Source organism: Mycteria americana, chromosome 5 (assembly GCF_035582795.1).
Source record: "Mycteria americana isolate JAX WOST 10 ecotype Jacksonville Zoo and Gardens chromosome 5, USCA_MyAme_1.0, whole genome shotgun sequence".
Lineage (NCBI taxonomy): Eukaryota > Metazoa > Chordata > Aves > Ciconiiformes > Ciconiidae > Mycteria > Mycteria americana.
Window position 1 is genome coordinate 42,022,212 of NC_134369.1, and position 15,513 is coordinate 42,037,724.

A 15,513-nucleotide genomic window follows, 5' to 3' on the forward strand; every position below is an offset into this window, starting at 1 on the left:
ATAGTGCAACATGTTGAAAAGGAGAAATTTATCAGTTTCATGACAAAGTAATTAAAGAGAGTTTCTGCAAGTTTGAATTAGGTCAACAAAAGAGACTATGTACTTGTATATTGAAAAAATCATGCTGCTAGAAATTAGTTAATCCACAGTTACCAAAAAAAATCACAAAATCTTTGCAAAGTTAAATTTATAAATTTTTAAAAATACATCTTGAAATTGATTTTGATATTTCCCCTTGTGCTTTATTATGAATTAAAATTAAAAAAACCACAAACACTATTTTGTTGGCTGGTTACATAACCTGGCATTTTGTATGCTGGCTGATTGAATTACACACACACAGTCACGCATACATATATATATATATATATATAATTAATATTGTATAAAGTTTTTTTATAGCTTCTGGGATCACTGTTCAAACTTCACTTTGGATTTTGTTTTGAATATCATAAATTTTACTTTTTACTTTAAATGAAAGACTAATTTTTTTTCAGAAAGCAAACATGAAAGCCAAAATATAGTGAAATTAAATATTCATGGGAAAAAGTATCCTTAGTAAGATATATTTTTAAGCAGGGGTGAGGCATTTTTTTTTCAGTCCAATCCCTATAAAAATATTTCAGGAATTTTACCACTGCATTCACTGTTGTCTGGAGCAAGCATTCATGTCTGGATTCAGTAAGCTACTTAAAGGATTTTAATTTATTTGTGCTCCTTGAAGTTAGAAACAGTCTTAAATATTTTGCTGAGCTTTTACCAAGGTAACTTAGATTGTTCCAACTGAGAAAATGCGTTAATAGTAGAAACAGAAGCCCAATATATATATGTTACTGTCTTTTCTGCGTGTTCTGGGAACTACAACTCAAGTGCAAGACAAAAGATATTTTTAATAGCACATTTTCAGTTGTCTCAGATTCATCTTCTATTATTTTATTTTATTTGTAGCAGTAACAGTTACTAAGTAGCATCTACAACAGCATATTTCTCTACTTCTTTTCTTATAACTGACTTTTTTTTTCTTTCTTTTTTTCTCTTCTTTTTATTACTCTGCCCTTTTATTTTCCTACTAACACTTTATTCTCCTAAGAAAATGGAGCACATGTTGAATCTATGTTTAACTTCTGGCTGAGCCTGAAACAAAATAAATTGTCTCAATTCTTCATTTTGTTCATATAGCAGTCACAATTTAATTCAGACTTCAGTTGGTACACCTTTCTTTATAACTGACACAGTTGATACCTGCTATAATGAACACATTTGATAAATAAAAAATAGGAACACCTGCTTACCAATAGAGTATATCTTGGTGGAATATCTTTCCACCTCTCATTTCAATCCTGAACCTAAGGGATATTTCAAAGTGGGGAATCTGGAAACTACAATTCACAGCACCACTGGATATGAAAATTATTATCTCAGCAAAGGTAGTGAATTCATTACATATTCCAGTTTCCCCCTCCCTCATTTCTCAGTGTCCCAAATGTGATATTCCTCTCCCTTTTGTTTCATGGATAGTGACATTATCTCCTGTCACCTTACTAACATGCTCCTGTGTTGCCCAAGTACAACACCCTTTTCTCCCCAGCAGCTTAAATGATGGTCATAACTGGGTAAAACTCAGACCTATTGTTCCATTCTAAGTCTGAAATTAGCTGATTCTGTTTCACATCTGAAGAGGGAATTAAATGTCCCAAATCTCATTTTTAAAATCTATATTATTTAATCTATTTATTTAAAAAAAGATATACATACAAACCATGCTTTTGGCACATCCTTAGCTCATGACATTGACACTAGTACTACTGCTTCCTCTTAGAAACAGAAGTGTTTCATGGTGACTCCTGTGTACAGGATAGGTGCCTGAATAATTGGACAGTCTAAGCATAAAATGACAAAATTATTATAATTTTGTATAATGTCATTCTTTTAGCAATGAAATAAGATGGCAGATTTACGCTGAAAAATCATCACATTATCTTAGGTTTTTAGCACATGTATATTTAAAGAATTTGCTGCTAGAAAGCAAAGAAGGGATCTGTAAGTGATACTGAGGAATTTGAGGCAAAGATTAATGAGCATCTTTTTTTAAGTAAACACATTATTTGTGTTCCTGCAGAAAAGGGTAAAGGATGCCCCACATGATGATGCAAATTATGAACTCCTAGAAATAAAACACGGCCTATCAGTGACCATCTGAGCTAATGTTCAATATAAACAGTGCTAAAAAATGAAGACCAAAGCCTTGGTTTTATGCCATTTTTTAAAAGCCATTAGTTGCCAGGATACTTCTGACACAACTCAACCAAAGACCCTACGTGTTGTCTCTTAGCATTTACTGTTATGGAGTCATTTGTAGTTTGTCATTTACAGTGTCAAATTCTTTCCTGAAGAAGGCAGAGTTAAAAAATTAAGTTATGATTTAGGAAAGATGCTTTGATTTAAAATAGCATGCATGATGGAGAAAAATTTGTTTCCTTTTATGAGAGCAAGCGCTATCTGAATGATATCTGAGGATGACCTTCCAAAACATGCAGCTGTTATCTATCTGAACCGTGCATCAAATTAAATGTCTTCTCTTTTCCTGTCTGTAAAACATGTATTATGAAGCATTACATCACTGATATGTAATGAAAAAAGAAAACTCTGCTGTCACTGAACATCTGGAACTGCACTGATGATGGAGTGCAGCTGTTGCCTGCCTTTTATGTGAACTGTGATACACAACTACACAGAAGCATTTACTTCAAAATCCTTTACTTACGAAATAATATGTGACGGGAATGAGCATTTCTATTTCATCCCACACACAGTGTTCAGAATGCTATGAAACACACACACCTTTGTACATACAATATTTCTAAGGTAAGTTTGCAAAGTATGAAGTCTCACCCCTTTTAAGATTCCCTGAGAACAGTTTGTCTTAAATTATTATGAATCACTGAGAAATTCAGTCACAGAATCTTGCAAATCTGGAGCTGAATTCAATACTGATAAATAATTGGCATGAAATGGATCAAATATTTGGGGTACATTATTTGTACCATCATTAACCCTTTTTGCTGTTCTTTTGAGCACTGCTTATTTAACTCTGTCCTTGTCCAATTTTCTTTTCATATGACAGAGCAGGCTGAAATCTGAAGTGAAAATTTTTGTCTATATTTTGTATTGCTTCTCTCTTATGTGCAGTGTTTATATTAACTTTGAAAAAAAATATATATATATCGGTAGACAGAGAGAGAGATTGCCTTAGTAAAGCTCACCTTTTTATTCAATCTGGTCATCCTGCCAAATGCCAGTTGTGCATAATTTTTATAATGCCTCTGAATACCAGACAAATAATCACATTCTAGTCTCATAGAATATGGCCTTATCTAAATAGTTTTCTCTTTCCCTTTTGAGCATATCCTTATCAAGCTTCCAGGGAGTTTATTAATGTCTACAGTTTATCCCACCATACACTCTTGGCCTTTAGATGATAAATCAATGAAATTCAATAACGCTTCCTCAGAGTCCCATCTACACAGTACCTGTTACTTTTCTAAGTAATATGTATAAAGCTGTATACCTTAAATGAAATATCAAACATCTCCACACATCTGATTTTTTTTAAAAGGAACAAAAAAAAGTGCAAGAGAATGTTTAAATTCCTGACACAGAGAATAGTTAACATTTCTTGATTAAAAAGCTGAACAGCTATGTACTTTTCCTCATTTAGAAAAGCACAGATTGGTCCCCTAAACAAGCTGTTACCTCATGTAGACAGAGCAGTCCAGACAGGCATAAGGTCCTACGACTAGACAGAGCAGAACTGCACTAGAGCATCTCCCCTCCACTACCGTCATCATTAATACTTCCTATGAATTCTTCCCACATAATTACGGGCACAGTATGAGAAGCATAGTTATACTAACTCTCTATACAGTCAACTGAGAAAGCTGGCAGAATAAAGGAGATCATTCAGTCCTTCAATGGCATAAATTGTTCTTTGTCCCTATCTTTTGAGTGTTACCTTTGGAGTTTAGTTGGATGCTTAATGCTAAGTGGGATGAAACTGGTGGTAAGGCTTCAGGGCATAGTGAGGCTGACGGTTCAACAGGAACATTTCTTTAGCTCTTGTAATGATTCAACCCTTTGTGCTGCATTAGTGGTTTGAAGTATCTGGAACAGATTACAGAATTTGAGTATACACATCCAAATACCAACAGTAAAGAGACTTAATTGAATAAGATTTTAAAAATAGACTAATTCCAAATAATCTTCTGGTTTTTTGTCTAATATTAGAGAAGTAAAATATTATAGCAAGATCTTGCTAAAATCTCCCAGGAAGTCCAACCTGTGAAGCTGTTATAAATGAAAAGATGGTTTTCACAATTATTTTTCCACACAATATGGCATCAGTCTTTCAAAACTGTAACCAGGATACCAATAAGTAAGGTGTCCTCCACAGATATATTAACCAATCTATGGATTTTCTGTTAAACCTTGGTTTAACAGTAATAAGAAAAGATCAAGTTTATATTCTATAAAAAGATGTCCTGGAAGGTGACTGTGCTACAAAATGAATAGACTCATTTTTCACTATCTTGAATTTTGTACAGGTTTTTGCCTGTTTAAAACACTTAAAATACTACTAATTTAGATTTTGACAATTCTACAATAACTCCCTGCCCTTTTTCTGTGAAATTGTATAGCCCTGTTTGAAAGCCCTGCTGGAGTCACTAGGACACTTTCTTTGATCCCTCCCCACTATCTCCACCCCTTGTTTTCAGAGTAATTCTGCATAAGCATAACTGTAAATAGAGTTTTCTCCATCTCTATGACAAAGTGCCATAGCTATGCATTAATCCTAATACCCTAAGATATTAGTCAAAAGCCAACACATTAGCAACCGTTAGCATCCATTAGCAATGGATATGGTTACACCAATGGCAAATTATTTTCCAAATTCAGTCTGTATTTCAAGATTGTATTTGCTCTAAAAAACCCTAAAATCCAGAATTAAATTTTAAGGTATTTAAATTTCATTATAATCTTGGCTTTATTTAGCATTTGCTAAACCAACTACAAAGACAGTACTGAGATTCTTTTGTTATGAGTTGCACACACCAAGCACTTTCTTTCCTTTCTGTCCCTTCACAAAGCCAAAAATTGTGTGTCTGGGGAAACTTTTAATGATATTCTGTATTCATTTATAATAATAGGAACCTGAGAGGTGAATTTCCTTCATTATTAATATTATTGCAACTAGAATGCCATGATTATTGTTGCATGCTGTCTTGGAGAGATAATATGCAGAGACATTTTTTAGTCACAGTTTTGCATTTTGTAGTTTGAGTATATCCAGTTTAATTTTACAAACCTATGGGACTCTTTGATTTTAATGAGATTGCTGAAGTAATAAATGAAAATTTTAGTGTCCACAAAATATAGGTTTGCTGTGGACCATTTCCAAAGCTGATAAACAAGGAACATTCTTAAATCGAATTGGGACATACCAACAATGACAGCAGGTACACTGCCCAGAATTCTTTTTGACACTTTTGCGATATGGGTCATGATAATCCTTCATTATGCCAGAATGCCAACATTTTAATCTCTGGGGTGAAGGAAAACAATTGCAGTGTGTGTGATAGTTCATATGAACAGCGAGAGCACCAAGCCTTTCATCACCCATTTGAAGCCTGAGGAAATAACATTCATGAGAAACCACATTATGTTTTCTGTAAATATATACAGTATATTTTATAATGACATTAAAATGAAATGAAGGAAAATTTGAAACTGAAGCCAATAAACTGGTCTTCTTGTTTTCACTGCGCTTCAGGATAGTGGCACAGATGATGAGATTGTAGAAGTACAGTGAGTGTACTGGTAAATGCTGCACAAGATCCAATGGGATAAACAGCACTTGTATTAGTTTTGCAATGTGTGTATGCATCATATTTCTGTGAATATTCAATAGTAGTTTTTTGAAAATACAGAAATTTCCAAAATTAACAAAAAGCACTTAAAAAATTAAACCAAAGACACGTTATTTCTGTTGGACAATGGCATCTCCATTTTTATTGAATGAAATATATCTTTTACATATGCTTCTGGAATTTCAGAAACTTCCATAATACCAGCTGTATGCTGGCAGATCGTAGAGATGACCCCAGTACCACTATTATTAATGTTACCAACAATGAAGAACTGCATGCAGACTAACTCCTGGAGAGAGTGTCAATAAACAAACTCTTCTAAAAACATCCATACCTCTGCATCACCCCACTTTCTTTCTTTACTATGTTTAGTATTATGAGTCATAACTATCCTAAGATTGATATGAAATGATTCAATTATGATAGTAAAATATTGTGTTGGTGCACACTTCACAACATTGTGTTTGAACTTATCCTAAATGTTGCCTTCAGCTTTTAATTACCTCTTGTCATGGTTTAACCCCAGCTGGCAACTAAGCACCACACAGCTGCTCATTCACTCCCCCCCCCGGTGGGATGGGGGAGAGAATCGGAAGAGTAAAAGTGAGAAAACTCGTGGGTTGAGATAAAGACAGTTTAATAGGGAAAGCAAAAGCTGTGCACACAAGCAAAGCAAAGCAAGGAATTCATTCACTGCTTCCCATGGGCAGGGAGGTGTTCAGCCATCTCCAGGAAAGCAGGGCTCCATCACATGTAACAGTTACTTGGGAAGACAAACGCCATCACTCCTAATGTCCCCACCTTCCTTCTTCTTCCCCAGCTTTAAATACTGAACATGATGTCATATGGTATGGAATAGCCCTTTGGTCACTTGGGGTCAGCTGTCCCAGCTGTATCCCCTCCAGAACTTCTTGTGCACCTGGCAGAGCATGGGAAGCTGAAAAATCCTTGATTTAGTATAAGCACTGCTTAGCAACAACTAAAACATCCCTGTATTATCAACACTATTTTCAGCACAAATCCAAAACATAGCCCCATACTAGCTACCATAAAGAAAATTAACTATCCCAGCCAAAACCAGCACACCTATCTTTAGATATGTGTGACAAAGTTTGCAGCTAGTATACTTAGATAGGTTTGAAAAATATCAAAATTTTCAGTGGAAACAAGCCCTAGAAAACTGCAAAACAATATCTAGGGGAATTCATTAACTAAATTAAAGGTCAAATAGTAGTCTCAATTAGTGTGGCTGGAATTCCCTCCTGCAAATCCACTGTCCGTTGTGTGAGAAGGTTGCTGCCAAGAAATCTCTCATTATAAAGATAAGATTTTGGGGGTACGAGACCTAAAAGTGCTCAGATATGAAGTTGAGCACATACACTTATGTAAAGGACAGATTTCAAAGATGTCAGATGTTTGTGACAGCTGGTATACTCTGGTACACATTGGTATACTCAATAAACTGTGTCTATTGCAATCCATGCCTTTTTTGCTGCTTTTTCAGGGGCATGATTGCATGAATATTTGGCCTTTTTGTATATGCTGCTACTGGATTTTTCCCACAAAAAGGTGAGTTGGGCTTGCAGAAAATAGCTTGGAATTCAGACTTTTGCAACTGCTGATATTCATATGATGGGGGGAGGATGTCAGAGTCCAATACTCTCTGACTGTCACAACACTGGGCATCCCCAGTGGCCAGGAAGAAATAAGTGGGTTGAAGTCAGCTCAAGCCCGTTCCTCTCTTTGAAATTCTTTTGCTAGTTCTCTAGTTTTTATACCCTATTTTGGGCTAAACCACGAACTCACTTCCTCCATGCTGCTCTGACTACCTCAGGGAGATATTCACACTCTTTTAATGAACTCAGGGAGAAACATTTACCCCACCAGTTGATCCACTCAGCTGTTGATAGCTGTTTAAAAATGAAGGCCATGCTCCATTCCCCTTTGTGGTGAAATAAAGTCAGCTTCTTTGCAACAGCTGTGCTCAGACATCCTGCATTATTCCCTGAGCTTCACAGGCACATCATCCTTGCCCATCGCCTCTGAGCTTTCCTCCATTTAAGAGGCTTATTCAGTGAGTCACATTCCACCCCTAGGGAATTAGTCAGTCACAGATAGGGGAGGCAGTAGTGTTTACATATGCATCTACCAAAAAATTAAATCAACTATCACACTTTTAACCAAAGTTTTTGGGAATCATGAAGTTATAGCTCTAAATAAAGTGCTGTAAATTAAAATCTAATTTATCTGTATCTTTGAGGACTAACTAATATAAAATGCACAAATAATATTAAAGTATTTTGGAAGACTTTAAAATAATTCAGTGGGCTCCTAACAGATTATTCATTGAAGTATTAATAAAGAAAATCAAGCAAAACCATTGCAAAATATATGTTGAAAAACACTTAATTTCAATTAAGTCACTGTACTGATGAAGCAGAAAACAGGGAGTTCTACAGGTAATAGAAATAATAAGTCTTGAATTCATGAGAAAACATACTTTATACTTGAAATCTGCTACATTGCACATTGTAATGGAAACTGAATACTGTGAAGGGTGAGGTAGTAAGATTTTTCTCAGCATGTTCAAGGTATGAAATTATTAGAGAAATAGGTCCAGCTCCTCCTGTAGTGTGAAAATACACATATATACGAGATCACGTAAGCACATAAGCCAATCTTTTTAGTTTTAAACAACATTCAAGAATGTAATTGTTGTTCTTAAAAATTATTATAGCAGGAAATAAGGATAAAATAACATTTTGTTTTGCTATGTAAAGTCTTCAAGCTTTTGAGCAAATATTATACCTGGCTGATATTTAATAATTTGTCTGGTTCCTTAAGGAATGCAGCAGTGATTACTTCCAATTATTTGAAAAGTTTAATTAATATTTTACTTAATGAATGACTTAAGAATTGATAGATTAGCTTTCTTACACTTGGTTGCACTTTAGAACACTAAATCTTTATGCATTCCTCAAAATTAAACAAAAGCTATTCAGAACAAAGTTTGTCTAAAGAGCTGTTCATTTTTCTGATCTTTTTGACTCAACATCCCTGAAAGTGTAGGACATCATGACCTGCTACTCCCTCTGGTCTATCCAAACTACACCTATCTGATTATAAAGAGGATGAAGGGCTTTTTCCCTTCCTCTGAAGAGACTAAAATTCACTGACTTGGTTTAAAAAAATATTTAGATTAGCATTTTCTACAACGAATTGAACTTCACTAGACTAACAACACACAAGGAACATGTCATCTAAAAATTCTATAAAAATGAACTCCTCATTATCCAAAATTCTGTAGAAACTATGATGGAGGTATAAATCCTACACTGCAAAAATAAATGACCTAATGATGGAGCAATTAATTCTCCAGCTGCAGCTATGTAACTGATTAGCAACAGCTGGGATAAAAACCTAACAGTAAGGGGATATTAAGTATCTGCTCCTAGAGATGTTAAAGTGTATTTTATGAAAAATTCTTTGTATCAAATAGCTAAGTCTCTATGTCCTGGTTTTACCCAGAAACCTATTCAGGAGTAGAGCAAAAAGACTCGGAAACAGATGAGGGGAAACCCTTCTGCTTTCTTATAAGACAGTGCTGACCAGGCTTGATGGTAGGACTTTTAGATTATTATACACAAGAACTAAAATGTCTTGGTGTAGTCCTGGAAATAATGATGCTTATTATATTTAAAATGGATGAAGTAGAAAACATCCTAAAAAAGGATAGTGGAAGTGGGATATCAACTGAAGTGCTTACAAATGGGTCTAGGAAATTTCCATGAAAAGATAGAAGCTGTTCAATGACTATAAGAGCAAGATGCATCTTTACAGAAGTAGAAAGAAAGCAACAACAAAAAGTACAGATAGATGCTGGTGATTCTACTGTTCCAAAAGTAGCAATGTTTCTCAGTGAACTCCTGGCTCTAAAGATCAGCAGCAAGAGGAAAAAGCAAAACCTCCAACTACTGTTAGCAGCGGTTCAACACTGGTAGCTGGGGACCTTGTTCCAGGGCACAGTGCTGGCCTGACTTGAAGCTCGTATATAGGCAGGGGAGACATGGGCTGTTAACACAAGAGGCCACTGTTCTGAAAGGGAAATTAGTAAATCAGTGATTAGCTGGATCAAGTACTCAATTCTCTTTTCTTGAAAATCTACCAAGCTCCTGAAAATAAGAGAATGCAACTCCTTAGATGCAGAAAAATAGATTAATTGTTCTGGTCCTAGGAAGAAGTACCAAAAAGACAGGTTTTTCTCACAGACTTCTTGAGAAGTCTGAAGCCCTTACAGATTAATGTAATCTTGGTTGAGTAACTCATATTTGAGTTTCAGATGCCTTTCAATTATTATTGGGAATTCTTTGCAGCATTTCCTGACTGGGAATGAATCCTACCTGATCCAACATTCATTTGTAGAATAGAGAGCCTTCAACTGAGTGGGGAGATGAGGCATAAATTCCTTCTCACCCCTTAAGATATCAGGAAAAGAAGACTTTCTTTGCTCCCTAGCTTCAGGTAAGTTGCTGTAATTGCTGTAAATGAAAACATGTGCATTTTGCTCATTACTGTCTTCACAGTAAAAGTAGAAAAGAGTTTGTGCCTCACCCATTAAACTTTCAGAACAATTACATAAGCCTGTACAGGACACTCCTTATTTATTTCTAAACTACTTGAATGATGTGCAGTCACTTTCAGATTCAAGTAAAGTCCATTGATTTTAGTCTTTAAACTAGAAAATGTAACTTCAATAGTCATTTCTTTCTATGATGCTGGTAGAAAGAACAGAAATACACATTATATAATAGATGGTAGCAAAGGGCCTTATGCTTTGTAGTTACTTAAAGTTTACCCTTTGTAACTTGGAAGGGTAAAAAAGGCAAATCATTATGGGACAGTAAAAACACACTCTGAAAATATTAGTCACAAAGTGCACTATAAAAGCATTTATTCAAGAAGATGAGAAACAACCTGTCATCATTAAAATGTCACAAAATTTGCAGAGGCCAGTATTTCTTTGTGTTAGAGGCTATGAACATAACGATTATGCAGTTATAATGCTGGGATAGCTGCATAAAATATTTTTATTTCACATGACTGTTTTCAGTCTTTCTGTGCTGATTTCAACTTGCCTTCCAAAAAAGCAGTCATTCTCAGTCATTTTGAGGGCAGCCAAGTGAACCAAAAGGTCAATCTAATTAAAAAGGAAGAGAACTTCAGCCCACAGGGAAAAGGGTCCAGTAAAATGCCAAAGGAGTTTGTATTAGAGAAGTACAAAGTAAACAGTCCAAAACAATGAAAAAATCCACACTGGTGTCAAAAATATAAAACCAAAAGAAGAGTATGTGACCTTTTCCTACATTACAAATAAATGGTCTTGTCTATATAACAGAGAAATATTGTTTATTAGACATAAGGAATACAACTTTCAGTTAGGAAATTTTACTACCATTTTCTGAGAGACCCAGAAAATATTCCATTTTAATAAGCACTTTGAGGGGTGGGGGAGTTAAATGAAACCTGTTTTGAAATTGTTTTTCCCCCAAAAGACATGCTTAATGAGTTTAATATCAATATGAGTCATCCATCATTCTGAAAACCTCAAAGAAAAAATACAATTTTAGTGTATAACTGCTGTTCAGTTAAACTCACAAAGAGCAGGAGATTTAAACCTCTATGGCCTTTGTAACTTCTTTAGTCAAACAAGAATTTACTAATGAAAATCAAACTTACTCTGCATTCTATTGAGTCTGGCTTATGGATTAGAAAGAAGTAAGAAGTGAATTTTAGACTCAGAGTTTTCTGACATAGTTCATAAATCAGACAGAAAGGCACACCAGAGAAGCACCTTACAAACTCATCAGAAAAATAATCATTAGCTGTTTCCCACTACAGAATTTTTGTTCTGCAGCATGACCCCTTCCTTCAGCCATTTTAATTACTGACAAAACTTTTGTCTTTGGAAACTCTGCCTTCACCTTTCAGTGTGAGCTTTTCATAAAATATGAGTATATTGGAGTTCAACTTCTGTACTAGAAGCATGTACGTAAAGCACAAACACTCAATGCAGAGGTGGTGTAATACCATGTGACTGGAGGTGCTTCTCTTTGGTTGGTCTTGTCCCAAAGTCATAGTGCATTAACAAGCTGCCACATGGCCTAAGTGGAAATTGGTGGCTGATTCTTTAACAAACATATTTTGCGAATTAGCTGTATCTTTCTCAAGATACAGTAGAAATCATTAGTCACAACTCAACCTTTTTTAGGTTTCTCTCTTGTGAGTAATTATCATATGAAAATAGTATTGAGGGACTTCACTGGTCAATGTCTAGTGCTTTTGAATCGAATTCTCATTAAAAAATGGAACTTGCACTCCTACGCCATGCATGAATAAAAAGAGGTTTGTTTTGAATGAATTTCCGAACTCATTCATCTTGGATTTTGAAAGTGAATCTTTGGCACATTCGTTTTCATACCAATAATAAATAAATTCTCTCCATGTGTGTATGTGTGAAAGACACTGTCTGTAATGAGTAAGTGCCTTTGTAAGGGCCCTGCAGTTAAGGCTTCATTAATGATTGCATTGATAATATTTGCACTTGAATCAAATTTATTTCAAAATTTTTTCCTCTGCAAGTTAAAAGGAGACTAACAAAAATAACTGTTATTGAGAAAGGAGATAACATTTTGAATCCAGGGAGAATAAGATCTGCTGAAGAAAAAAAATACTGTCTCTCCTTTGTTAGTATTTGGAATAGAAGTTTTTGGCCCATTTTGCTATGTCATGGTTGAACAAACTTTCCTTTTCCAATTTCAGAAGACTGTATTGTTATTAAAAACTTTTATAAATTAGGTTTTAAAGTAGTTTTTGTCTTTTTTTTTTTTTAGTAAGTTCCCCATTTTTCTTCTGTCGTTTTATTATTTGGAGATCAAATGGACCAACTTTCATAGTAATATATTTATTATTAATAGATAGTAATATTTTTAGTATACAAAATGTCTGTTATACTAATTTGAATAATAATAAATAATAATTCAATATATAACAAATATTAACGTAAAAAGTAATTTTAAATGTTTAAAAATAGTTATTTGTTCTTTGAGCAAAACATAACAGACAAAGACCTAACTGTTTTTGGAAATTCAGTTGTCAGTGGGTAACCCATATATTCCATATATTGAAATTCAGGCAGCAAAGCAGAATTATTAAATTTTGTTAGTCTAAAGTTTATTCTGAGGTTTCTAGTAAATTGTAGTGATCTCTTCATTTTCCGTAATAAGAGAAAAATACTATCCAAAACTGTTGAACAGCTGTTATATTGAATCCCAGAGGTGGCTACATTTCTGTGGTGGTTGAAAGGGCTTCTTATATACCATACGGTATGGAGTATTATTATATACTCTCACGTTAAATGTATTAAACTCCCACTGAAAGTAAAAGAATTTATGCTTGCTTCCTTCAGTGACAGAATTTAGTATATGAAGAAAAGAAGCACCTCATAAGCCTACAAGGTGAAAATCACTGTTATAAACACAGGCAATCCTGTTCTAGCTACATGACATCTGCTGTTGTTCCCTCCCACTATTTGCGCTACGTACGTAATGGAAAGGAACCTCAAAGCCAGAGGTGACTCAGTTCCACTTCTGCATCTACAGCTGTGTTAAGTGTGTGCAGAAGTGCTTTTTGAAACAAAGCCTTACAGTGCGAGCTGCAGCTAAACAAAGCAGACACAGAAATTTACTTTCATTAGATTTGAAATGCTGCACACGTAGATTCTTTTCCACAGTTGCCCGCTCTCTTAGGATAAAACTCATCTCCCTGCAATATAATAAAGAATTCAGAAACTTCAGGTTTCTCCACAACAATAAGACTGCTCCTTAATGTTGCTATACTACATCAGCTATGCCTTCTTTCTGCATCAGTGGAGAGACCCTTAAATCTAATCTAAGGAGGTACCCAATCAGTTATTTTGAATTCTGTATTGCATATGGGTATATATTACTGTAGATTTCCAGCACTTTAAAGTATTTGTGCAATCTATTGCTAAAACACTTGGCAAGTTATCAAAACATGAGGTGAATACTAATGATGTTGATCTGATTCTCTCCTGGGTGCATAGGGGTTTAACACTGCTCTTCAGAATTTCATAGAGTACCAGAAACACACACTAATTGAGCTTTATATTCAGTAAGATTTAAAACTAAAAATATTTTATTAATCTACCAGAATAACAAAACAAAATTAATAAATAATGATCACGTTTTTGGATGCTGAAACATATTATTCAAAGTTTAATAACTAAAAGCTATCAGAGTTTCCTAATGCTTATTTCAGGAGTTATGTTATTTCACAGGCTGGGTTAGAGGAAATAAATGTATAGGTTTTGTGCAGAAAATGTCACAAGCTCTAATTGAATTCTATTCTTGGAATTCCCTATTGACTGCAGTATGAGCTTTACATTATATGACAGAAAAATCTGAATCGGATTTTAATGGTATCCATAGAAAAACATAGTTCAGATGTGTCCATACAAGTTTAACAGTGGCGAAGCTCTCAGGGTATAGCTATATGGAAGAATGCCACACTGTTCAGAGACACCTGAGGTACTTCCAAACAGACTACTTCTGGAACTGGCAATTGTAGAGCCATGGGATTATACTTTAATTAATTAGTTTTGATGAGAAGCTATATATGTTAGTTACTGCAGAAGCACTGTAGTAATTCAGCACACTGCATCCAAGTCCAAAGGAGTACTACTGTATGGGGCTGTGGTATTGTATTCAGCCACACAGATATCGCTCAAGACATGATTACTATCTGTCAGCTTTCCTGTTCTTCCAGTCACAGCTGATTCCTGAAACACTGTTCCAGCTTTCTTATACCTGTTTCTTTTCCAAGAACATGTGTACATTGGAGGTAGAGACTTCACATCCTTCTTCACATTCCTGTGGCAAGGGACATCTCAGGAGCAGGGAGAGAATAAGGAACAACATAGTATTACACAGTATAGTGAACATGATTTATACAGCAAAGCCCATAGTTGTTTATTGCAGATCTACAATGAATTATACAACCATCTTCATTACAAAGTAATTCAGTCATCATTAGTATTATTTGGACATTTCTAAAACAGCATCACAAAGTAAAGGTATTATCAGTGCATGCTATTTTTGGCACTTCAGAACAAACACTTCCCATATATTTTTCACTATTTTCATGATTTCATACAGGAGAGAAACAAAGGAATACATCTTCTGAAAACATCTCGGTGATTTCAGGAAAGTTTGCCCAATTTTCACCCCAAGCCAGATCAGCCACAGTGCCCTAGTTCCGTACCTTTTCATTATACCAGCTAGTGCTGAACTCCAGCCACTCTCTTTGACTCTCTGTCTCCTGCTCAAAGCCATCATTTCCCCTGAAGGGAGTAAGGGATGGACAGAATCTGCAGAAACCTAAGGGCAGTTTCTCTTTCTTTTGTAACCTTTGAGTAGTTCAGAGAAAAAGTGCAGCACAGACCAGAAGCAAATGTTTGTTGGTATGTGATATAGCTGGTTGACTCTAGCAGATTAATAGCTCAAGCTATGCA